Source organism: Lygodium microphyllum, chromosome 28 (genome assembly GCF_053477565.2).
Source record: "Lygodium microphyllum isolate KBCC chromosome 28, Lygodium_microphyllum_v1.1.10, whole genome shotgun sequence".
Taxonomy (NCBI): Eukaryota; Viridiplantae; Streptophyta; class Polypodiopsida; order Schizaeales; family Lygodiaceae; genus Lygodium; species Lygodium microphyllum.
This window is the reverse complement of record NC_141162.1, coordinates 56,697,023-56,724,508: the sequence shown is the minus strand read 5'-3', so window position 1 is coordinate 56,724,508 and position 27,486 is coordinate 56,697,023. Positions and strand designations below refer to the sequence as shown.

The window sequence follows — 27,486 nt, the reverse complement described above, 5'->3', positions numbered from 1 at the left end:
CATGGCCATTTGCTGCTGCTGCTACTTCTTTTACTTCTTCTTCTTCTTCTTCTCCTCCACCACCTTCTCCTTTTTCTCCTCTTCTCTTTTTCTCCTCCTTCTTCTTTTTCTTCTTCTCTTTTGTTGACACTTTGCTCTCTTTCTTTTATTACTTCCTCTCCTTCCTCTTCTGTTTCTTCTTCTTTTTCTTGTTTTCTTCTTTTTCTCTCCTTTTTCTTCTTTCGTTATTCCTATGCTTATTCTCCTTCTCCTTCTCCTTCTCCTCCTCCTCCTCCTTCTCTCCTTCTTCTTCTTTTCGCTCCTTCTTTTTCTTTTACTTCTTTCTCTATTCTTAACCACTAATTAGACTTCTAGAAAATACAACGATTTCTTGAATCCAATGACAACCATGAATAAATCCAAAACCATTCCAACTTTTTTAAATTGTAAAATAAAAAGATAAAATCAAACAAACAAAGTAAAGTAGATGATTCTTACTAACAAAAAATTGCAATCTTCCTACCAATAAAATTTACTCCCTTCATTAATGAATTCAAATCCTAATTAAATATTTGCATTTCATAGTGGGCCTTTTTGCATCTCTCCTATTTCAAATGTGTAATACACGATGACTTCATGGTCGATGTGTCCTTGGTCTCAACAACAACACAACCAAAATGTTGTGCTACATGAGCTCAACTTATTGGCATGTTTGACACACTCTAATTCCTTCAAGAGCTTTGATGCATGAGAATCAATGACTATCTCTCACATAGTCTCTTGCACACAAATGCAACCATTTGTTTATAATGAGTGGCATGGCCGTCCTTCAATCCCATGAAGGATGCACTTTGCACACTCCATGATCCAAATGAGTGTCCATTTGACTCTCAACCCTCTATGACCTCGACATGTGAAAGAGAAGCATGGGGATACAAGAGAGTGCTAAGAGAGATGACAAGAAGAGCTTCACCCTCTTAGTCCCTCACCCTCGTTCTCTCACTCTCTTGCTCTCAATCTCTCACTCTCACCCTCACTCTCTCATGGTAAAAGTAAGAAAGCAAGTTCACAAAGTTTTCATACACACGAATACCTTGCTCTATTCATTCTCACCCTTTTAATACATGAATTTTAGAGTTAGGTTTTTTCCGTCTCTCTTGGGCATCCAATTCACTTTTGGGCCACAAGATTGGTCATCTCTTATTGCATGATTTTCCTATGGTGCGAGTGAACTAGAAATTTTGCCATTTTTCCACGGAGCCTATGCTATCATTACAAGTTGCATGGAATCATGCCAAGTTTGTGGATTCACATAATAAATCAATACAATTGTTTCAACCTTTTGGAAATTCAATTATGCAAGTGCTTCATACACATTATGTTGTGGCTAATAATCCAAAAAATTAGGCTCCTTCCTTATGCTTGTTTGCTAGCACATTGCATACTGCTCACTTTTTACAACTAATACTATTTTTCAGAAGAGAGAGAGAGAGAGAGAGAGATAGAGAGATGTGTTGATAGGTGAGAGTACCAATACTCAATGGTTCTGATAATGCATGCTTTGATTTTATTGGGCCGCTTTGATTGTACATTGCTTTTACATTCATATTGACTTATTTTTTCAAGAATTTTTTTCATGTCTTGATGATAAATTTAAGGGTAGATATATGTTACATTTGGCTAGCTTCCTTTCAAGGAATGTCTAACAAGTTAGTACAAAATATATAAAGCATGATTGGGTCTATGAGAAGTAGTCTTATAGAAAATACTTTTGTTGGCATGACATTTTAGGTTCATTATAGTAAGTATCTATGAAAAAATATATCTTACCATAAGTCTTTTTTGCACATAGCTAGAGAGAGAGTGAGAGAGAGAGAGAGTTTGTACATGTGTATGTATTTGTTTGTGAATTCAAGTAATATTCAGAGAGTGTTTTAAAATCTATTGCTTAGTAGTTACAAAGCCTTTTTAATCTCATGCATGTGTGTATGTGTTTATACAACTATTTGTACACATAAATAAACTCTTAGCTATGACATCCACCATGAAACTACAAAACCTTTGAGATTTTTCAAAAAATATTTTGTAAATATATGTGCCCACACATATGTGGATTGAGATATGCAAAATTAATGGTATTAGTAATTCCCTCACCTCCTAACCCTCATTTCACCCTCCTAAAGTTTAGCATATCTTTCATAGACTCAAAACTTACACCTCAAATGAGTTCTAAGTTGCTGATAAAGACAATATTCATGCATGCAACTTGAAACAAATCCAACTTTGAACATTTGATAACCTTAAAGCGCGTGCACACACACACACACACACACACACACACACACACACATCCAAGTTTGAACATTTGATAACTTTAAAGTACATATGATTTGCACACACAAACATCCTCACACACACACACACATCCAATTTTGAACATTTGATAACCTTAAAGCACATATCATTCACACACACACATTGTTTAAAAGAATATATCTTATAGAGGATATTAATTATAGAATTGTGTCATATATAATATATGTTTTTTCTTTTACAAAATAAAAAAATCTAAATTATTTCAAAAAAAAATCAATTGATATCTTAAGTATTTATTGTTACTTTTGTTCATTACTTCATTCTCTAATCTTTAAGGCATTTTATCATCATCCATAATATTACCATCGAATATATTTTTAGCCTTTAGATATTATTTCAAGTAAAAGACCATCTTATATAAATAGTAATGATAATTCTAACAAACAAGAATTCATCCAATCACAAACTTTGAAATAAACATTGTAATCACAATCAACAAGAGGAGATACATTAGATTTGTAGTGATCAAGGTGAGAAAAAAATTATAGATGGAACATTCACTTGATTCATTGTGCTTAAACAAAAGGTACTAGATGGTGAATGACCGAGTTAATTTCTTCATTGAAGGTTGTGAGAATACACCTTGCGATGGTAACTTGTTTGGTCAAAATAAAGAAAATGTGGAAATTTATATGCTTAAGAGTGCAAAAATATTAGCCATGTTGACCAATACCTAAATGAAAAGAAATGAAGGTCAAGTAAAAGAAAAGGCTTTAGAAAAGCAAGGTGAAATTAAAGATGGAAGGGACTAGAAGCTACTATAAAAGATCAGGGGAGAAGAAGCTCATCTAATCAGTGGGAAGGAGAAGGCCATCTAGTCTGTGGGGAATCAACTTGAATAATCGACTCCCTATTATTCATGGCGGATGTGGTGATCATGAAGTAAAGGATCCTCAAGAATTTCATGAGGATTAATTACTTGAACATCGAATTGTCACTAGACTAATCTAAAACAACTATAGTTTAGAGATATGGGGGGAATAGGAGCATGAAGTCTCGAAGGGTGACTGCATGGTTATTAGAGCAACATTGCAAAAGAGCTGCAACTACTTTCAGCTTGAGAAAGTATAAAGCTATGAAGGAAATGGAGAGGAAGCACCCTAAATGTTGAGAAGCATTCTAGGAAGAAATATGGAGTTGAGTTAACTCGCTGTTTTGGCAAGAAGATGACGTAATGGAGTTATGTTTATAGCTCCATGTTTCGAGGAGAATAGGCTGATGTATGAATTACCATCTTTAAAGAGCTAGATGATACACTCATTTACAAAAGAGCCTACTAGAATTGTCATCATGGAGCTAAAGCATGAAAACTTGCACTCTATTATAGAGGGAAGATAACCTTCATGCTAATGAAGAGCTAGGAGTATAGTTGCTAGAGCTGAAGCGAATTTTAAAATTGAGCTAGGGTGCGTCATCTATAAAGTCAACTACGTATAACCACTCTCAATACAAAGTTTACTATACTAACCAACCATCAATCAACTAGTCAATATATACATTAGTTTGTAGATAGTTAACTATAAAGTATATTGATATTGGTATGATGTAACCGACGTACTCATTTTAGAAATTTGATCGATTAGTTACAACAATACATTACATGCACAACTACCCTCATTCAACATTCCTTGTAGTAATTGAACATCCAGAGACTAGTCAATTGCTGAATTAATATATCCATAACACTCAATCCATGCATTTATTGTATCCATACATTAGTTCAATTATCGCATGTACCGTAACCTCTTTATACAACATTTATCCTAGTGATTAAACATATATCAATTAGTCAATCCATCGATCAGTGAATGCATATATCAATTTTGTATTTTTTGTAAATTCTACATATACACTATACTTTTCACGACGTTATATTTAGACATTGATTTCTATCTTTTCGATATAAAAAGCATAATAGTCATCTGAGTGTATCCCTATCAATGTGGTATGGTTGTCATATTGATTGGCACGAGATTAATAGAATAGTTACGACATTATATGAGATGTGTGACCACGGGTAATAAAAAAACAATTAAAAATCTTTTCTTTAATCAAAGCTCGCTCGCGGGCTCTCTCTCTCTCTCTCTCATATCACGGGAGATGCCTATAAAACGGCCGGAGCCTGCACGCTCCGAAACAATATACCGCGTCTCTCTCTCTCTCTCTCTCTCTCTCTCTCTCTCTCTCTGCGTGCGCGCGCGTACACCGGCGAAGATGGCAGCCAAGATTACTTTTGGACGTGGCTGTGTACTGCTTGTAGTGGTAGCAGTTGCCGCGAGTATGGCGTGTGTGGCTGAGGCGAGCTGCCGGGTGGAGAACAAGTCAGGGCTGCCGGTGGTGCTGCTGCCGGTAGGGGTGGAGGTGAGCATCGAGGTGGCGGTGGGGGCTTCGGTGGAGGTGCCACCAGCCCAGCAGAAATGCTACCTCAAGAACCCCTCCTCCGGCCACCAGGTCGGCCCCCTCGACCTCCTGGACGGCACGATCGTCGCCATCATTGACGGCACCGTCAGCGGCACCGTCAGCGCCCACGTCGCTGCCTTTATCCATGGCGTCTTCACCCTCGGCGCCAGCCTTGCCACCAACGTCTAACTCAGTAGGTAGCAAGAATTATTAGCGCCATAAATTACAAGCCGTATTACTAATAAGCGAGCGAAAGAGGCTGCTCCACTCCATGCAGGGCTTGCTTCTCATATCATTTTGTGTTTTTCCTAGTAACGAGTACATAATGGTAAAACCTATCTTTTCAAGAACAACTTCCAAACTTGGTGTTTTCCTTCCAAGGATGCGTTTGCTCAATATAAAAATCAACCACAAGTCCTTCTAAACAAAAAGCTGGTGCGGCAACATGAATTTGGCTACTTTCAATCAATCAAGCAACGACCTAGATATAAGCTTCAAGAATGGTCTCTTTGTCTTTTTATGAAATAATACAACGATGATTCCAAATTCCTAGCTCTTTGAGAATAATATATATCCCATCTGTGGGTACCCTCCCACCTTTGTTCAAACTTGTAGATTGTTGTAACATCACATAGCCACTTTGATGACCAAGTTCTATAACCTAGAAAGGACATCATCTTAACAAGCTTCATCAGTAAGATTTTACCTTAGCAATGTTTTCTTACTTTTCTAGTTAAGGAATGAAAAATAGTAAAACATTTGACTCTTGAGTGATGTATAAGAACATGGAGATGAATAAGCATATCAATACACTACAACAAAAAAGCTCCATAGACGCGCTTGTAGACGCAATATTTGAACTGTGTTAAAAAATATCGGGCGCGTTTATTACCGCGTCTACTGCTGCGTCTAAAATTTTGCGTCTAAAAGGGTACTTATAGTGAAACTTACACGCCCATATACACGCACCTATTGATGCGCTCTGTAAATATATAATCATATTTATAAAAAATTGGATATATTTATATTATGCGTCTATACACGCATGTAACTGCGCGTCTAAAAAAGCGTTTACTCTGCAAGTTTTTGACGAGAATAGACACGCATTTTTCTTGCAATTTAGACTCGCTGATAGACGCGCAAAATAGAGATATGAAAAAAAAACCAAAGAGCATGTGGCTTTTCAAGCCACATGCTCTCTGGTTTTTTTTCCCCCATCAACATCAAATTGTATGCTTAGGAAAAACAGAGAAAGATTATTTCGAATATTTTTGTACTGAAAACAAAACAATGTATGTAGAACACGAAATTTCATATATATAGATGAAATTTTTTTACATGATGAGTTCTAGTGCTTGTGACCTCAAGCATGGTCATAGTAGCAAGCACTAGCTGAAAGTAATACATATAAAAAATGAAACTACAAGCCAAGGGGAGACATACATGCATGGGGCTCCTCTACATCTCCTCAGAAGAGGCATCATCATCGCTAACACCACCGCTGCCTGTGCCGCTACCGCTGCCGCCACTGCTACTGCTAGTCCCCCCTTCGCTATCCTCAACTGCATCAGGGTTCGCCTAGACAAAGGACTAAGGTATATAAATACCATTACAAATAATAAATTAGAGATATCTATAATTTTCATGTAAAGCTGCAGACAAATGTGGTAATACGCATAGTAAGACCTCTCAAGGTCCATTTCATGAAGAAGACAATTCAATGCTTCCTTTTTAAGCCCATGTTCAACATATCATGCAATTAGTGCATTCCATGCAATTCCATCTAGATCTACATAGACCTCTCTTCCAATCCTCTCTTTCATTAGTTCCAAATGAAGTTGCTAGCCTGTGAGCTGCATTTCTTTGAAACACATCAATGCTTCTTCACAAAATCCATGTTCAACATATGCTGTGGTGAATGCATTCCACGAACTTTCAATTTTCATAGGAATCCTATCAAACACTTGCCGTGCTTCTGCAAGAAATTGGCATTTACCACACATGTCCACAATTGTGTTGGCCACAAAAAGCTCTATTTCCAAACCAGGTTTCTTTGTTTTAACATGTAAAAGATAGCATGTCTCTAAATATTTTGTAACACCAACAACTTTTAAGAACAAACGAGGAAAGTGACAAAATCGGGATACTCCAAAGTGGCTTCAAAGTAGTAGACGTACATCATCAAGACAATGTAGCAGTTGTCAATACACTACACTCAGGGTTCATCTCCTGATTTTTCCAAATATTTCCATGCCATGGGTTGGATTTATGAACGTTTTTGCACCATCATTGAGCACTAGAACAACATGAGGTGGCCCACTATAGCTATATACAGTAAATGTTAGCTGCACATGCGCTTGAGAGAGCACCTTTCATTGAGCACTCATTGTTTCTTGCACGCACGAGAGTTAGGATATTCATCGCTAGATTAGGAGATTTGGTTAAGTGGTAAGGTGGTTGGGTGAGTTTGAGGGTCATGAAGGACGCCAGCAGTTACATATGGGTGGTTTTCTTGATCGACATCTTGAGGACCATCATTTCTTGAGCGATTGTGAGAATTTGGGTGGGTGGAGTGGAGTACAATACTTTCTTACTGAGTGTTGAGAGGTGAGGATAAGGATCTTAAATAATCAAGGAATTGTGTTTGGATTTTGCATGACACAGGAGCACATGTTGATAGGCTAGGCACAATTTCTTCAGTGCATACGTTATTTTGTGTGAAGCATAGCTTGATTGATTGCATATCATGGATCCATCATTGTATATTTCTCAAATCATGAATGGATGGCCATGAAGTTCTATTTTGTAGCATATTCTTGATAGGGCACATTGCATTTCAACATTTGTCAAAGTTATCAACTGAAAGCACAAGTCATGGATTTCAAAGACAAGTAGCATGAAAATTCTTCTTGTCACGAGATTTTGTAGCATGTTTGCCCTATCGGTGGATCATGTTAGCTTGCACTTCAAGCTTTAAAGTTAGAAGTTGGAAGTTGGTGAAGGTTGTATTAGTCTAAGGGGATGCAAGAGACTATACTATCATTGGAACACAAATTTAGAAAATAAAACAAAGCAATATACAGAAAAAATGCATTCAGGAGATGGCATGTGGAGGTTGTGAAGAGGAAATTAAAGAAGACATATGGATCTTGGTTTCAATGCATGAAGAGTTTGATGCATCGGTCTCCAAGAAAAATGGCTTGGTAGGATCCAGGTGGAGTAGGATTGGGGCAGTGGTGGTAAAAGTGGTCTTTAGGGTCTACAAGGCCTTCTCGGCTTTTGGGGTCCATGAGAACTTGCTTCCTCTGAGTTTGGTGTATGACTATCTTTGAGTAATCCTTGATAAATATAATGTAGAAGTTGGTAAAGTCAAGAAAGCATTGGACATCACAGACACGTGGGTGTCTGCTAGTCAAGAATAGTCTCGATCTTCTTGGGGTCCATAAAGATTCCTCTCTGGGAGACATGGTATTCAAAGAAGTCCACTTATGTCTGATGGAAGAAACACTTCTCAAGTTTTGCATATAGTCCTTTTTCTCTGAGCTTTTTCAAAACTAATTTTGCATGGTGCTCATGCTCCTTTGGATCTTTTGAGAATATCAAGATATCATCCAAGTATATTACTATAAAATGATATGGATACTCTTGGAAGATATCATTTATCATATGTTAGAACACTACAAGAACATTGTGAGACCTAATGGCATAACAACATACTCCAAGTGACCATACGTTGTGTGGAAGGTTGTCTTCCATTCGTCCCCTTCTATGATCCGTGCAAGATTGTAAGCCCCTCATAGATGAATCTGTGAAGTTCTAGGATTTTCCAAGGCGTTCCAAAAGCTCTAGTATCAAAACAAAAAATGGTGTCAATCCTGGACTATTATCTTGTTGAGTTGTCGATAAACCACAAACATTCAAAGCGACTCGTCTTTCTTCTTCATGAATAGAATTGGGGCTCTACCACGAGACTTTGAATGCCTAATGAACCCCTTGGCTAAGTTCTCATAAATGTTCTTGTGTAGTTCATCAGGAAATAGCCTATAGATGGATCCAGAAGGTAGTTGAGTCCCCCTCATGGAGTTCAAAAGAACAATCATATGGTCGGTGTTCGAGCAAGAGATCTACATTCTTTTTTTCAAAGACATCTTGAAATTCTTGATAATGGCCTGGTAGCTTCACTTATCCTTACTAGATTCTTGAGCTAGTATATACTATATCATGTAGGTCAGCTCCTGCCTTATTGTGTGCATAAAGGCTTTGGCTCCTAGATATACTGACTTTCCCTGATTTTCATTACGTGTAATCTTTTGCTTAACCCAATCAGTTTTTGGGTTGTGTTTCTTTAGCCAAGGCATCCCAAGGATGATTGGATTTGTGGGACTGGATATGATATTAAACCATACACAAAATTTATGATCACCAAGAGTTACCATAAGTAGTCAGATTTCCTTGGTAATATCTTGAGATGCTATAGGTCTTCCATCCATGACTTTAGCTAGTGCATGATTAGTCTTTTGGAGTACTAGAATCTGGTGTCTATTCACTAAGCCATCACCAATGAAACATGCATAAGCCTAGAAGTCGAGAAGGCTTTGAGGAAAAGGGTCTTTCTTGGCAAGATCATCTAGATTGTGACAAGGAAACTTTCCATGGATGTGGTTGGGATCAAGAGACCCTTTCTTATATCAAGGTCTGGTTGTATGGTCTCATTCACACCTCGACATCCTCATTTTCCTTCACGAGGATGGTTGCAACAACTCTTGAGGTTCTTTCCCTCTTATTTAGGAATTTTAGGCAATGTATCTAGGGTTTCACAATATAGGTGTAGATGATTCTCTCTTCATCTTTGCTTTTCTTATGGGGTCAAGGGCTAGAATCTAGTATTATCTATTTCCATTGGTTCAAGCTTGATTTCTTCTCTGATTAGGACTGGGTTCTATTGGCAACGGATTAATACTTCTTGATTTTCTTGCTTCCTCTCGAACAGTCTATTATCACATTGGATGGCTTCTTGGATGGCTTCCATGATGATATAATCATTGAGTGTTCTTGCCTCAGGCATAGTGAGCATGAGGTCCTTGATGTTATCTCAAATACCACATCTAATTTGGCTCATGAAATACTCATCATGCCAAGTGAGGTCATAGATTAATTGCATAAATTAATATGCATAAGTAGAGGCAGGCAATTACCTTGTCATAGTTTATGATGTTTCGTTTATACTACTCAACTGGTGTTTGCATCTCCAATTGTGGAAGTAAGCTTGCAAGAAATGCCCCATAGTTATGAATTACTAGCATATTCTTTTCCAAGATTGAGGTGCACCATGATAAATTTTGAGCACAAAGAAAAATCCCAATTAATCCCACCTTGGAAGTATCATTTTGATACCTATCCAATTGCATGCAGATATAGAGCTTTACTTGTTGTATGAATCTCCTGAACTTTGAATGACTACCATTGAACTTCTCTAACATGCTAATCTTGGTTTTTCTTGTTGGGGGTTGATAAACATGCAGAATCATTTGATCACTTATTCTGCTATTTTGTAAGTCTCAGGTCTGGTATTGCATCTCTTGAAGTGCAGGGCCTAGATGTATAAGATGTTCTATTTGAAGTTGTGCTTATTGTTCATTCAAGCCTTTAATTTGTTATTGGAGGTTTTGAAGGGAGGTCACCATTCTTTCAAGGGTCACCTACATGGTGCTCAATAGGGCTAGAAAGTAGTCTTGCCAAACTATTACGGGAGTACTAGATTTTTCTTGAGAGACTAGACTAGATGTGAGATTTGATTTCAAGATAATCCCACATAGGGGCACAAGTACAATGATAACAAGATACAAAAAATCCCACAATCCGGGACCATAGGTATAGACAATAGGACTCGATAGGATATGAAGGATCTCGGAATCCGCGATGATAGGTATGGATACAAGATATCAGAATTACAAGATCTTCCTTGACAAAGATGAACAAGATACAAGATAGTTCATACTATGAGATTACAAGGTGACAAGAAAAAATGAGTATAATGGAAGATAAGACAAGGCTAGATACCATGACTAGATAAGAACTAGAATTGGGACTCAAAGTTACTTATTTGGAGGTCTCGACTCCTTGAGATCCCAAGACTAGCATTGGCAACACTAAGGAGCTCTATGGCTAGCCCCTACTTGAGCCCTCCTTTTATAGGTGTTGGAGCATGGGTAAAGATCTTTTAGAAATTTTCATGATGACATCATCGATGATGCAAACAATGATGTGTTGTATCTTCTAGAAGATTCTATGATGAGATGGAAAGGGTGGGTTTGCATGGTTGGCTTGAGGATGTCCTGTTAAGGGTGCATTCACATGGGGTGTGGATTCATATGGCATGAGCAATAAATAATCCGTACAATTGATAATGACATGTTTGTGACATATTATCAAATATGTTTATTCAGATATCAATAGCATTTTGTATGGGATCATCTATCAATTCTACATATGTCAACCACCATATTGTACAACTCTTTCACAACACCCTTTTATAATCTCTACTATATATAGAGGAATACCATTCATGTAGAGCATATATAGTTATAAGCATATAATTTTAATTTTCAAAATACATTTTAATGATGCAAAAATATCAACTTCATAATTTTTTAGTACTATTACACACACACACACACACACACACACACACACACACACACACACACACACACACACACACACACACACACACACACACATGCACACACATGGCAAGTCATCCACATGTAAAAAAATCCAGTCATCCATATAGATAACTATGATTACCAAACCTGCATCTCCCTTTCTCACATAAATTGAGTGATTAGGATTAGAAACATAAAATCCAATTTTGACAAGATACTCTCCGATCTTGTCAAACTATGCTCTAGGTGCTTACTTCAGTCCATAGAGCACTTTCTTTAACATACACACATACGTGGGATGCTCTAAATCCTCATAACCTATTAGATGTTGCATATACATTTCTTCTTACAATTCATCATGCAGCAAGAAGTCATTGTTTATATCCATTTGCTATAAACTCTAATCTTTGGCTACTGTCAAAGTAATCATACATCTAACACTTGCCATCCTAACAATTTGATTGAATGTCTCTTCATAATCTATACCATATGCTTGAGCATTGTCTTTTGCGACTAGTCTAGACTTATATTTGCTAAGAGAACCATCTGCATTTTGTTGAATTTTGTAGACCCACTTACAACCAATAGCTTTCTTATCCTTAGGTAATGGTATTCGTTCCCAAGTCTTATTGGCCTTTAATGCACCCATCTCCTCATCCATTGTTGCATTCCAATGAGCATGACCAGCAACACCCTAAAGAATGTGGGCTCAACATTATCAACCATCTTTACCATATAAGTATAATGGTGAGCTATCTAGCCTTCAAAACCAAATCTTTTAACAGGGTATCTAACCGTGCTAGACTTTCATACCATTGGATCACTTAGTGGAACCTTTACATTATCATGTGCTCTTTGTATACCTAGAATTCTAACTAAAGAAATACCAAGCTTATCATCCAAAATCTTTGAACCACTAGAATCTCCATTACACCCCAAATGGCTAGGAGATGCATCATTACCATATGCAACTTTCTTCTTCCCTTTGTCTCTACTTGTAACACTAGTAGATGCACTTGAATATGTTGGATTGTTTCTTTGTCTCCTAGCTAACTATAGATGTAGTACTAAATTATGTTTCTAGTCCACTAAGGCTCCATGATTCTTGCTTTTCTTTTTATGCATAACTATCATGATCATCATTAGGATCCAAGGTATCACCACTAGATACATACGAACTGCTCATCTCATAAAAAATAACATCCTTACTTACTCTAAAATTACCTATGACAAGGTTATAACAATGATGCCCTTTTTTCTCTAAGGAGTATCCAATGAAAACATATTTTTTAGCCTTTGGATCAAGCTTCTTTTGCAACTCATTTGGCACATGAACATATGCACTACAACTAAACACTTTCAATTATCATATATCGGGCTTCTTACTTGTAAAGCATTCTTCAAGGGTTATTCCATGAACTGCAACTGTGGAAGTCCTATTCATAATACATATAGTAATATGAACATCTTTAAACAAAAAATGTTTTGCCAAATTCTTTTCAGCCACCATCAATACCCATGCAACTTCTGCAATATGCCTACCTTTCTACAACCCCATTTTGCTATGGGATATACTTGCAAATAAATTATCTCTTTATCCCATGAGACCTTAAGAATCACTAAAGTCATTAGAGAGTTACTCTCCCCCTCCATTTGACCTCCATTACTTAACTTTCAATCCTATTTTTGTTTCAATAGTAGGCTTGGAAGTTTTGAACTCCTCAAACACATTACTCTTCTCCTTCATGAAATATATCCACAGCTTTCTTGAACAATTATTAATAAATATGATAAAATATATATTTACAATAAGAGATATGTTTTGTGTAGGCCCCAAAAAAACTATATGCACAATATCAAGTATATATCTACTCACATCTCTATCATGTGAAAAAGGTTGTCTTGCGTACTTACCAAACTGATATGCTTTACACACTTTATGAAATTCTATAATAAGCATGAAACCTTGTAACCAACCCTTTAAACCCTTTAGATTATATTAATGCTAGCCTTTATGCATTTGCATGTCCAATATGTTTGTGCCATATTTCAATGTCTGCAACCACTCCTTTGTCTTTATCATACATATAGTAGCATTCATAACAAGAATTTGAGGTTCTAAAGTGAACATGCAACCAACTCTACTTCCTTTTGTGACCAACTAGCACTTATAATTAAAGTCTTCTACAAAATAAGCTTTTGTATTAGATTGAACCTATGCCTGAATCAATAAACCATATATCATCATGTGTCCCCTTTCTTGTAACATCCGTCATATGTTGCATAACAAACAATTGCTCATTTTTTTCCATTGCATCTTAAGATGATACATAGTTTCCTTACTTCAATTTATCACTGTGGATATCATCTTTCTTAGCATAACATTAGGCTAAAATATAATGTGTTCAGTCACAATAATGACAAACAATATCAGAATTGCTTGAACCTTTATTTTGCCATCCATTTCTTCCTCTAGAGTTTCTCCTACTTCTAAAGTTTCCATGACCCCCTAAAATTTTTATTTCATCAAACTCTTGATTTAACTTGTTTTGCTGGTTATCACCAACACATCCTATACCATGGTCTCTTGAAGAGGATCTAACACATCCCCTTCCTAAAATGGAGTATAATGATTGGACTCATTCACCACTTCTTTCAGATTATTCATCCTGGATATTGATCTCTTTAGTGATTATGAGAGAGATAGCTCATCAAAAATTAGAAATGGCTTTCGTACATACACAGAAGTGACAAATCATTTTTAGGCCTTCTCATTATTAAGGCTACCCAAATCATCATCATTGGGCATCATATCAATAGTTTCTAAGGTATCTACAATGTATCTCACTTTCAAAACATACTCCTTTACATACATATCTTCCCTTTTTTCAAAGTATTCAATTGCTTGAGTTGAATCTTCTGTACCTTTGTATTTATTGAAAACATGTTCTAAAGAATTATCCAAGCTACATCTGAAGTTTCTTCATTTTTTATATGTCCCAGTATAGAATTATGAATTATTATAAATAGAAAACACATTATCTTTTTGTCTTTTTCATTTCATTCTTTCCATGGCTTTCATTATTGTATAGTTGCAAGGTCACTCAGCTCTGTCTCCTTTTCTTCACGTGAAACAAACTCGAAGAAGTCTTCCAATAAGGAAGTTCGTCACACAAAACTTTCGTGATAGGTAGTTGTTCTTGTCTAGCTTTGTAATGATGGGGTTTCTGGTGTTGTTTGCTATTATCACAATGTTGATACAAAAGATTAAGCAAGTCTTCTGCAACCTTTTACAACAAGTGTACAACAACATACTAAGCATCCTTTTTAACTGAGTACTCAATAGTATATGTAATCTGTAATGTATTTGCAAATAAAACTTCTATTTTCTTAGTGGAAAACACCTCAAAACTTACAGACTCGAAATCTATAACATGTATATCCACTTTCAATTGACACAATTGAAATTGCAATGTACTCCAAAACTGATGTTTCCAACTTTACGAGTGTAAAATGGGACCCAAAATGGCTTGAGATAGCCAAAAATATAGTAAGAAACCCACAAAGAGCATATGTGGAGAATGTACAATGTTTTGATTTTACACCAAATCTCAGAATCATCTAAGTTTTTTACTCTACCTTGGCTTTGGTGACTCCACATGCACTATCCAAGAGTAAGAGTGGAAGAATGAGAGATCTTCTTATGTGTTGCTTGCTTGCTTGAATCCTTGCTTCTTCTCCTTCACTTCAGCTTTCAAAACTAGCATCTCTCAGTGCTGCCACTTTGGTACCATGTAATGAATTGTATGGTGGCGAGACTTGCTTGAGCTGTTATGCTAAACACACATCATACACATAAGAGGAAGCTCACTTAAGAACACAAGAAGAGAGATGGATATCATTTTTTTTTCTAGTTTTTTCTTTTTCTTTTTTCACACAAAGCAATGCATGTAAAGTATAGATAAGATACAATATAAAGGAAAGTGGCCTACTAAGTCAACAACGGATAACTGACTATACTAATCGACTAGTAGTATAACTTAGCCAACTATAGATAGGTGTAACAAACCAAATATAATAAGGGATTGGCCATGTTAGAGTCATAATGACCATTGATGTGCTAAGTGTAGACATACAGACCATTTAACCATGTGGCCCATCATCAATGTCCATAGTGTTGAGCTTACCATCTCAACATGAGGTGGAGCAAGGAGATGTTGGGGATAGTTAGGGTGGTGTCTAGGAAAGTAATGTGGGTGAAGGTGTTAGTGACCATGGGGTGGGTGTTGGTAATGACCACAAGCAATGTGGTGGCAAGGATGTGAGAAGGGGAATGTTGGGCCATGGTGGCCCTATACAGGGTGAGCTTAGGGCGATGGCTAGGCAACGGGCAATTGACAGGGCATTGAGGCATAGGCATGATAAGACAAGGGTGAGACAAGAGAGATGACAAGTGGATTGATAGGTAAGGCTCTATGGACACTATCATGGTGCAATGGTGAGTGCAGGTTGCCACCATGGATAATAAGCGTGGTATCAGGCAAAGAGACAAAGGTGGTTGATAGGCAAGGAAATGATGGAGATCTTGCACAATACCAAAGGGGGGTAACTATTTTGGTGTTTCTTTTTGGGCGAGGGAGAATTTCCCTCCCACCCTCTGCCCCCATGGCCATTTGCTGCTACTGCTTCTTCTTCTTCTTCTTCTCCTCCTCCACCACCTTCTCCTTTTTCTCCTCTTCTCTTTTTCTCCTCCTTCTTCTTCTTCTTCTCTTTTGTTTACACTTTGCTCTCTTTCTTTTATTATTTCCTCTCCTTCCTCTTCTCTTTCTTCTTCTTTTTCTTGTTTTCTTCTTTTTCTCTCCTTTTTCTTCTTTCGTTATTCCTATTCTTATTCTCCTTCTCCTTCTCCTTCTCCTCCTCCTTCTCCTTCTCTCCTTCTTCTTCTTTTCGCTCCTTCTTTTTCTTTTACTTCTTTCTCTCTTCTTAACCACTAATTAGAGTTCTAGAAAATACAACGATTTCTTGAATCCAATGACAACCATGAATAAATCCAAAACCATTCCAACTTTTTTAAATTGTAAAATAAAAAGATAAAATCAAACAAACAAAGTAAAGTAGATGATTCTTACTAACAAAAAATTGCAATCTTCCTACCAATAAAATTTACTCCCTTCATTAATGAATTCAAATCCTAATTAAATATTTGCATTTCATAGTGGGCCTTTTTGCATCTCTCCTATTTCAAATGTGTAATACACAATGACTTCATGGTCGATGTGTCCTTGGTCTCAACAACAACACAACCAAAATGTTGTGCTACATGAGCTCAACTTATTGGCATGTTCGACACACTCTTATTCCTTCAAGAGCTTTGATGCATGAGAATCAATGACTATCTCTCACGTAGTCTCTTGCACACAAATGCAACCATTTGTTTATAATGAGTGGCATGGCCGTCCTTCAATCCCATGAAGGATGCACTTTGCACACTCCATGATCCAAATGAGTGTCCATTCGACTCTCAACCCTCTATGACCTCCACATGTGAAAGAGAAGCATGGGGATACAAGAGAGTGCTAAGAGAGATGACAAGAAGAGCTTCACCCTCTTAGTCCCTCACCCTCGTTCTCTCACTCTCTTGCTCTCAATCTCTCACTCTCACCCTCACTCTCTCATGGTAAAAGTAAGAAAGCAAGTTCACAAAGTTTTCATACACATGAATACCTTGCTCTATTCATTCTCACCCTTTTAATACATGAATTTTAGAGTTAGGTTTTTCCATCTCTCTTGGGCATCCAATTCACTTTTGGGCCACAAGATTGGTCATCTCTTATTGCATGATTTTCCTATGGTGAGAGCGAACTAGAAATTTTGCCATTTTTCCACGGAGCCTATGCTATCATTACAAGTTGCATGGAATCATGCCAAGCTTGTGGATTCACATAATAAATCAATACAATTGTTTCAACCTAGTGCTTCATACACATTATGTTGTGGCTAATAATCCAAAAAATTAGGCTCCTTCCTTATGCTTGTTTGCTAGCACATTGCATACTGCTCACTTTTTACAACTAATACTATTTTTCAGGAGAGAGAGAGAGAGAGAGAGAGAGAGAGAGAGAGAGATGTGTTGATAGGTGAGAGTACCAATACTCAATGGTTCTGATAATGCATGCTTTGATTTATTGGGCCGCTTTGATTGTACATTGCTTTTACATTCATATTGACTTATTTTTTCAAGAATTTTTTTCATGTCTTGATGATAAATTTAAGGGTAGATATATGTTACATTTGGCTAGCTTCCTTTCAAGGAATGTCTAACAAGTTAGTACAAAATATATAAAGCATGATTGGGTCTATGAGAAGTAGTCTTATAGAAAATACTTTTGTTGGCATGACATTTTAGGTTCATTATAGTAAGTATTTATGACAAAATATATCTAACCATAAGTCTTTTTTGCACATAGCTAGAGAGAGAGAGAGAGAGAGAGAGAGAGAGAGAGAGAGAGAGAGAGTTTGTACATGTGTATGTATTTGTTTGTGAATTCAAGTGATATTAAGAGAGTGTTTTAAAATCTATTGCTTAGTAGTTACAAAGCCTTTTTAATCTCATGCATGTGTGTATGTGTTTATACAACTATTTGTACACATAAATAAACTCTTAGCTATGACATCCACCATGAAACTACAAAACCTTTAAGATTTTTCAAAAAATATTTTGTAAATATATGTGCCCACACATATGTGGATTGAGATATGCAAACTTAATGGTATTGGTAATTCCCTCACATCGTAACCCTCATTTCACCCTCCTAAAGTTTAGCATATCTTTCATAGACTCAAAACTTACACCTAAAATGAGTTCTAAGTTGCTGATAAAGACAATATTCATGCATGCAACTTGAAACAAATCCAACTTTGAACATTTGATAACCTTAAAGCGCGTGCACACACACACACACACACACACACATCCAAGTTTGAACATTTGATAACTTTAAAGTACATATGATTTGCACACACAAACATCCTCACACACACACACACATCCAATTTTGAACATTTGATAACCTTAAAGCACATATCATTCACACACACACATTGTTTAAAAGAATATATCTTATAGAGGATATTAATTATAGAATTGTGTCATATATAATATATGTTTTTTCTTTTACAAAATAAAAAATCTAAATTATTTCAAAAAAAATCAATTGATATCTTAAGTATTTATTGTTACTTTTGTTTATTACTTCATTCTCTAATCTTTCAGGCATTTTATCATCATCCATAATATTACCATCGAATATATTTTTAGCCTTTAGATATTATTTCAAGTAAAAGACCATCTTATATAAATAGTAATGATAATTCTAACAAACAAGAATTCATCCAATCACAAACTTTGAAATAAACATTGTAATCACAATCAACAAGAGGAGATACATTAGATTTGTAGTGATCAAGGTGAGAAAAAAATTATAGATGGAACATTCACTTGATTCATTGTGCTTAAACAAAAGGTACTAGATGGTGAATGACCGAGTTTATTTCTTGATTGAAGGTTGTGAGAATACACCTTGCGATGGTAACTTGTTTGGTCAAAATAAAGAAAATGTGGAAATTTATATGCTTAAGAGTGCAAAAATATTAGCCATGTTGACCAATACCTAAATGAAAAGAAATGAAGGTCAAGTAAAAGAAAAGGCTTTAGAAAAGCAAGGTGAAATTAAAGATGGAAGGGGCTGCATAGAGATGGGGGGAGGGGGGGGGGCTAATTTAGGGACTAGAAGCTACCATCAAAGATCAGGGGAGAAGAAGCTCATCTAATCAGTGGGAAGGAGAAGGCCATCTAGTCTGTGGGGAATCAACTTGAATAATCGACTCCCTATGATTCATGGCGGATGTGGTGATCATGAAGTAAAGGATCCTCAAGAATTTCATGAGGATTAATTACTTCAACATCGAATTGTCACTAGACTAATCTAAAACAACTATAGTTTAGAGATATGGGGGGAATAGGAGCATGAAGTCTCGAAGGGTGACTGCATGGTTATTAGAGCAACATTGCAAAAGAGTTGCAACTACTTTCAGCTTGAGAAAGTATAAAGCTATGAAGGAAATGGAGAGGAAGCACCCTAAATGTTGAGAAGCATTCTAGGAAGAAATATGGAGTTGAGTTAACTCGCTGTTTTGGCAAGAAGATGACGTAATGGAGTTATGTTTATAGCTCCATGTTTCGAGGAGAATAGGCTGATGTATGAATTACCATCTTTAAAGAGCTAGATGATACACTCATTTACAAAAGAGCCTGCTAGAATTGTCATCATGGAGGTAAAGCATGAAAACTTGCACTCTATTATAGAGGGAAGATAACCTTCATGCTAATGAAGAGCTAGGAGTATAGTTGCTAGAGCTGAAGCGAATTTTAAAATTGAGCTAGGGTGCATCATCTATAAAGTCAACTACGTATAACCACTCTCAATAGAAAGTTTACTATACTAACCAACCATCAATCAACTAGTCAATATATACATTAGTTTGTAGATAGTTAACTATAAAGTATATTGATATTGGTATGATGTAACCGACGTACTCATTTTAGAAATTTGATCGATTAATTATTACAACAATACATTACATGCACAACTACCCTCATTCAACATTCCTTGTAGTAATTGAACATCTAGAGACTAGTCAATTGTTGAATTAATATATCCATAACACTCAATCCATGCATTTATTGTATCCATACATTAGTTCAATTATCGCATGTACCGTAACCTCTTTATACAACATTTATCCTAGTGATTAAACATATATCAATTAGTCAATCCATCGATCAGTGAATGCATATATCAATTTTGTATTTTTTGTAAATTCTACATATACACTATACTTTTCACGACGTTATATTTAGACATTGATTTCTATCTTTTCGATATAAAAACCATAATAGTCATCTGAGTGTATCCCTATCAATGTGGTATGGTTGTCATATTGATTGGCACGAGATTAATAGAATAGTTACGACATTATATGAGATGTGTGACCACGGGTAATAAAAAAACAATTAAAAATATTTTCTTTAATCAAAGCTCGCTCGCGGGCTCTCTCTCTCTCTCTCTCATATCACGGGAGATGCCTATAAAACGGCCGGAGCCTGCACGCTCCGAAACAATATATCGCGTCTCTCTCTCTCTCTCTCTCTCTCTCTCTCTCTCTCTCTCTGCGTGCGCGCGCGTACACCGGCGAAGATGGCAGCCAAGATTACTTTTGGACGTGGCTGTGTACTGCTTGTAGTGGTAGCAGTTGCCGCGAGTATGGCGTGTGTGGCTGAGGCGAGCTGCCGGGTGGAGAACAAGTCAGGGCTGCCGGTGGTGCTGCTGCCGGTAGGGGTGGAGGTGAGCATCGAGGTGGCGGTGGGGGCTTCGGTGGAGGTGCCACCAGCCCAGCAGAAATGCTACCTCAAGAACCCCTCCTCCGGCCACCAGGTCGGCCCCCTCGACCTCCTGGACGGCACGATCGTCGCCATCATTGACGGCACCGTCAGCGGCACCGTCAGCGCCCACGTCGCTGCCTTTATCCATGGCGTCTTCACCCTCGGCGCCAGCCTTGCCACCAACGTCTAACTCAGTAGGTAGCAAGAATTATTAGCGCCATAAATTACAAGCCGTATTACTAATAAGCGAGCGAAAGAGGCTGCTCCACTCCATGCAGGGCTTGCTTCTCATATCATTTTGTGTTTTTCCTAGTAACGAGTACATAATGGTAAAACCTATCTTTTCAAGAACAACTTCCAAACTTGGTGTTTTCCTTCCAAGGATGCGTTTGCTCAATATAAAAATCAACCACAAGTCCTTCTAAACAAAAAGCTGGTGCGGCAACATGAATTTGGCTACTTTCAATCAATCAAGCAACGACCTAGATATAAGCTTCAAGAATGGTCTCTTTGTCTTTTTATGAAATAATACAACGATGAATCCAAATTCCTAGCTCTTTGAGAATAATATATATCCCATTTGTGGGTACCCTCCCACCTTTGTTCAAACTTGTAGATTGTTGTAACATCACATAGCCACTTTGATGACCAAGTTCTATAACCTAGAAAGGACATCATCTTAACAAGCTTCATAAGTAAGATTTTACCTTAGCAATGTTTTCTTACTTTTCTAGTTAAGGAATGAAAAATAGTAAAACATTTGATTCTTGAGTGATGTATAAGAACATGGAGATGAATGAGCATATCAATACACTACAACAAAAAAGCTCCATAGACGCGCTTGTAGACGCAATATTTGAACTGTGTTAAAAAATATCGGGCGCGTTTATTACCGCGTCTACTGCTGCGTCTAAAATTTTGCGTCTAAAAGGGCACTTATAGTGAAACTTACACGCCCATATACACGCACCTATTGATGCGCTCTGTAAATATATAATCATATTTATAAAAAATTGGATATATTTATATTATGCGTCTATACACGCATGTAACTGCGCGTCTAAAAAAGTGTTTACTCTGCAAGTTTTTGACGAGAATAGACATGCATTTTTCCTGCAATTTAGACTCGCTGATAGACGCGCAAAATAGAGATATGAAAAAAAAACCAAAGAGCATGTGGCTTTGCAAGCCACATGCTCTCTGGTTTTTTTCCCCCCCATCAACATCAAATTGTATGCTTAGGAAAAACAGAGAAAGATTATTTCGAATATTTTTGTACTGAAAATAAAACAATGTATGTAGAACACGAAATTTCATATATATAGATGAAACGTTTTTACATGATGAGTTCTAGTGCTTATGATCTCAAGCATGGTCATGGTCGCAAGCACTAGCTGAAAGTAATACATATAAAAAATGAAAACTACAAGCCAAGGGGAGACATACATGCATGGGGCTCCTCTACATCTCCTCAGAAGAGGCATCATCATCGCTAACACCACCGATGCCTGTGCCGCTACCGCTGCCGCCACTGCTACTGCTAGTCCCCCCTTCGCTATCCTCAACTGCATCAGGGTTCGCCTACACAAAGGATTAAGGTATATAAATACCATTACAAACAATAAATTAGAGTTACCTATACTTTTCATGTAAAAAATAAAACATACCTCTTCTGGTTGTAGAATCCTCATGGCACGATTATATTGCTCCTTCGTGATGAGTCCCTCCTCATAGAAATGCTACCAAGTGGGTGCCCGGTGTCGAAGGGTTTTCGAAAGCAAAGTCGCAACCACAGAGGTTCTTGAGAAATTTCAAGACAGAAGATCAATCGAAGCAAATAATCAAGACAAATATGATGCCAAGTAACATTTGTATTACTGCCAAGTTATCTCTGAGCATAGAGAAACATCATAACAAACCACATGTGATCTATGCAATTGATCCATGCCATGTATACAAGCTCTTATTAGAGTCCAAGCTTATGAGAAGCAAGATTTCAAATGCACACAATTGACAACAGTTTCTGCCTGCTTTGCATCATCTATATGTGATTGCAACAGTTGACAAATCTGTTCCACCCTCTCATGAGCAGTATGAAAACTGAGAATAGCTCTTCAAATCATGACTGTTTCCCTCAATACACCAATTGATTGTTGCACTTCATTTGATGGTTTGTAGATGTCACTCACTATTGTATTACTACGAAATTTGATGCCTTCTGAGACAAGACTTGCACAGACTGCTGCTAATTGAGCAGGTCTGAGGTCAAACAATGTTAAAAAAAGCTAGAGCTAACCATAACTCATTAACTCTCCCGAAAGCAGCTGTAATTTATCAGAAGCAACGTTCTCATCTTCTAGCCAGTATGTTTCCAAGAGCTTCACTGCCTTCTCATAAATGTCAGAATTGTCATGGGTCTGTAAAGTCTCAATCTTTTCAATGCCTTCTGCTTCATCAATATACTGAGCATACAAATTGATGCCACCTGTATTACCAAGGTCCTTCTCAGCTTCCCCAACCCTCAATATGTTTTCTAATCCTTCCAAACACACCGTCACAATTCGAGGATCGGAATAGGTCAATAGATCACACAATGGCTTGATGCAACCTTGGCTTATAAGGTACTTTATCTGTTCGTGTGTGCCACCCGATGTAGCATTTGATATAGCCCAAGCTGCCTCTTTTTTAATCTCAAATTCTGATGTACCAAGCAATGATACAAGAGAAGGGATGATGTTTGCATCAATAACGGCCTGAATTTGCTATTTGTTCCCAGCAGTTATATTTGATATGGTCCAACATGCTTCCTTTTTTATGCTTCTTTTGTGGTTGTAAGTGAGCAAATTTAGAAGGCAGGGAAGTACATTGTGGTTGAGAAGATACTGTGTCACTGCATCATCCCCTGTGACAATATTGCCCACTATTCGTAACGCAGGGATGAGGACCAATGGAGATGGATGCAGAAGCAATGCAACAAGCCTCAGGCAAACACCAGCTTCTATAACCGCCTGAATTTTATCATTTGTGCCATCAGAGAGGTCTCTCCAGAGGTATTATTCAAGCCAGAACTTTTAAGGTCAAATTCGATATGACAAATATCTCTGTCATCTGCATTTTCTGTAAGTCGTTTATTGCATATCATACGAGCCAGAAAGGGTTTTTGTGGACCAATAATCGAAGGATCTTCTCGTTCTGCAGTATCAATCGGTCCATACGTTCCAAGCATACTATCTTCTCCATGATATCCCTTGGTCGTATCAGCTTGTAGTCAAGAAGCACCATGAAAGCCCTCCAAAACAAAAGGATCATCGCATCAACTTCATGGGTCAACTTGATTGAGCTCTTCTGCTCTATGGCTGCAGGATGTCCTCTTGCAGTTGATTTTGTGCTTCTCTCCTTTCTCTAATCACAGATCAATGATGTCGATGCTAGTTGCTACCACATGTACTAATAACATGCTCTCTATGCCATAGAAGTAAGGACTCGCTGTAGCAGTTTCAAAGGGCATGATCATCATGATAGTCGAGCACAACCTCCCTCTTACTCCATCGAATGTCCGTCGAATTCGTTGACGGCAGCCCCTCCATCGTTTCCTGTCTATCTTCGGCTTCTCTTTCATCACCTAGAGCTCGCTGATGCTTTCAGTCCTCTTCTCGTTCCTGCCATCCTCTCCTTCGTTGTCATCGCTACAGCTTTGTCTTTGTCACCTCCATGTCTGTCTTCTGCCTTGCTCCAGCTTCACCGTCTCCTTTGTCCGTGACTGACTGTTGTGTTCAATCCCCTCTCGTATTGCAGCAGCTTTGTCGCTCCTCAGTCCGCCATCTCAGTCCGCCGTCTTCCTGTCATCACTTTCCATTCACTCCCTCCATCAAGCATTGACCCCCCCCCCCTGTTCTTCCTGTCCTGAACTCTAAGAGATTGACCTGATACTATCGATATACGTGCACAATCAAGCCACGATAGATCCCCAAGGATACTACGAAGGCAACACATGGATATGGATGCCAAAGAAGGGAGATCCTAAAGCACATATGATTTGCACACACGTACTCACGCGTGCACACACACACATCTTTGTAGTAGCATAATGCACTCATTAGAATAACATTCAAGTCATCATTCTATACCTATGCTTGATATCTCTACAATGCATGGGTTGGATAGGGGCTCCATTTCTTGCAAGTTTGAATCTTTGTGTGGGGAGCATTTTTAAGAGTACATAAGTAGGTATATTTTTAATAACAATTAAAGCATGATTTTGATATTCTATTTTTTTTCTTTTAAGATCACTCAAAAAATAATTGTATGAAAACATATAGAATATGGAGGCATATAGATTGATGTATGCAAAATTAATGGTATGGTTCATTTTCCTTGCTCCCTTCCTTTGACTGTCTCCTCACCTCTCAAATCTCAAAATGTGTTTTATATTCAAGTGTTGCACATACGATGAGTTGGGAGTTGCCAATATGATCATACATGTGTGTGCAATGTGAAAGAGTGGTTTGGAGATTTTGAGCCTTGATAATTTAACATAATAAAGAATTAGGACTAGAACATGACTTTTACCACCAAGTTCTAATGACATTTTCCCAATTGATAATATATGTGAATTATTATTTGCGCTACCTTCATTCTATATAGATAACTAGGTGGGTGACTGTCTCAATAGCCTTATCCATGCAAGAATAGGTGGGGGAACATGTACTTTTCATCATAAATCCCCTTAGCCTCATATTTATATACACATATTATAGATATGTATGGTACACATTGATAGTTTTAAAATAAGACAACGTGGTGTAGGATAGAGAAGCTAGCCACACATAATCACATGATACACACATACGTGTGTTTGTGCATCTGTGCTATGTATGTATATGACCAACAACATAAAAAATATCAATCAGTTTCCTAGATTAAATCTTCAAATGGTTCTTCTCTCTATAGCCCTTCTAATTTTGAAATTAATGTTGTACTCCATGTCAACTTGGATGAGAGTTAGAAATTAATGTTGTACTCCATGTCAACTTGGATGAGAGTTAGAAAGCTACAATGATATGAATCCCTACTATCCAACGAGAAAATGCAATTTTGGATAAAAGTTCTTGTGTGGTAGAAAACTTATGAAATAAATATTTATTTTATATTTAATCACGGACACAATTTTATAGGGATAAGATCCACACACATCTAATGATGGTCTCATGGATACAACACACACACACACACACACACACGCATGCACATGCACACACATGGCAAGTCATCCACATGTAAAAAAATCCAGTCACCCACATAGATGACTATGACGACCAAACCTGCATCTCCCTTTCTCACATAAATTGAGTGATTAGGATTAGAAACATAAAATCCAATTTTGACAAGATACTCTCCGATCTTGTCAAACTATGCTCTAGGTGCTTACTTCAGCCCATAGAGCACTTTCTTTAACATACACACATACATGGGATGCTCTAAATCCTCATAACCTATTAGATGTTGCATATACATTTCTTCTTACAATTCATCATGCAGCAAGAAGTCATTGTTTATAACCATTTGCTATAAACTCTAATCTTTGGCTACTGTCAAAGTAATCATACATCTAACACCTAGCAAGGAGGCGAGAAGGGGAATGTTGAGCCATGGTGGCCCTATACAGGGTGAGCTTAGGGCGATGGCTAGGCAATGGGCAATTGACAGGGCATTGAGGCATGATCATGATAAGACAAGGGTGAGACAAGAGAGATGACAAGTGGATTTATAGGTAAGGCTCTATGGACACTATCATGGTGCAATGGTGAGTGCAGGATGCCACCATGGATAATAAAGGTGGTATCAGGCAAAGAGACAAAGGTGGTTGATAGGCAAGGCAATGATGGAGATCTTGCACAATACCAAAGGGGGGTAACTATTTTGGTGTTTTTTTTTGGGCGAGGGAGAATTTCCCTCCCACCTCTGCCCCCATGGCCATTTGCTGCTGCTGCTTCTTCTTTCACTACAAGATATAGACCTTATAGCGACGTTTAAAGCGACGAAAATACAAACAACAAAATTTGCCCCCGTCGTCGCAAAAAGCGTCGTTATTGACGACGCCATAGAATCGTCGCTATAACCGTCGCTATATGCGACACATATAGCGACGGTTACAGAGAATTTGCGACGCTGATAGCGACGGCAATAGCGACGCGTGCAGTAAATTTGCGACGCAAATAGCGACGGTAACAGAGAAAAAAAAAATTTGTGGCAGGGCAGCAAGCTGCCCTGCCACATATAGCACTGTGTGCTGTATGAGAGCCATACAAAATAGTTTCTGCACTGCTTCATACAAAGCGTTTGCAAACAAAAAGAATGTATACTGAAATCATAAAACTGATGGATGAAATAAATACATGATATCGCATAAAATGCGATTGGTACAATCATAAAACAATATCACTAATACATAGAAAATGTCTACATAGATCGGGCGACTAAAAACTAAAGGTATGTGAGCTCTAAGGATCCAAGGGCGAGCTACAAATCGTCGTCCCCCGAAAGCTCTTCCCGCTGTAAAGGAGCATCAAACGGATTCTGCAGAAAAAGAAACAACATATCAATCCACCATACAATAATGCATTC

The 27,486-nt window shown here is 37.6% G+C and overlaps 1 pseudogene; it reads right to left on the bottom strand.

Moving 5' to 3' along the window:
* Positions 1-23,153: 23,153 nt before the first annotated feature.
* LOC148011478 (importin subunit alpha pseudogene) lies at positions 23,154-24,370 on the bottom strand (annotated as a pseudogene).
* Between the last annotated feature and the right edge of the window lie 3,116 nt (positions 24,371-27,486).